This window comes from Phaethon lepturus, unplaced genomic scaffold (genome assembly GCF_000687285.1).
Source record: "Phaethon lepturus isolate BGI_N335 unplaced genomic scaffold, ASM68728v1 scaffold41626, whole genome shotgun sequence".
Classification (NCBI taxonomy): domain Eukaryota; kingdom Metazoa; phylum Chordata; class Aves; order Phaethontiformes; family Phaethontidae; genus Phaethon; species Phaethon lepturus.
Genome location: NW_010547657.1, coordinates 2,668 through 3,234, shown reverse-complemented (window position 1 = coordinate 3,234; position 567 = coordinate 2,668).

Genomic DNA, 567 nt, shown 5'->3' with positions numbered 1-567 from the left:
AGGCGGGGAGCGGCGGGGCGGGCAGCGGAGGGGAAAGCGGAGGCAGCGTACACCAGACCGAGCTAACGCGGGGCCGGCGGGATTACAGGGTGCCGGGGAAGATGCTCGCAAACACATCGTGGACAAAGCAGCCCTCCAGAGCGAGGGGTAATGAGTAATTAATGAGGAGAGGGATGAAATTCATAATGACTCAAAAATGGCCAAGATAATGAACTCCTTCTCTTTAAATCCACCTTTAACAAGAAAGCTAAGGGAAAGGATTTAGCTCAATTAAGAAGTAAAGAAAAGCAATTTCGTAAAAATAGCTATTGACACAAGCAAGTGGGAGAACAGCTGGCAAGTCTCTCCGTGCAGAGGCAGCAAACGGCTGAGGCCTATAGCTGAGGGGGTTTGGGGTGGGCAGGTTTCTTCCTAAACGACGGAGAATTGCGGTGAAACCTGCCCGCGGCCAGCCCCGCGTTCGTGCGCCGTCCTCGCGCAGGGAGCCGGGCTGACCCTGGACCAGCCGGCCAAGGGGAGCTGCTCGGCTGCTGGAGCTGAAACGGAGTGAAAAATACTCCCCGCTGC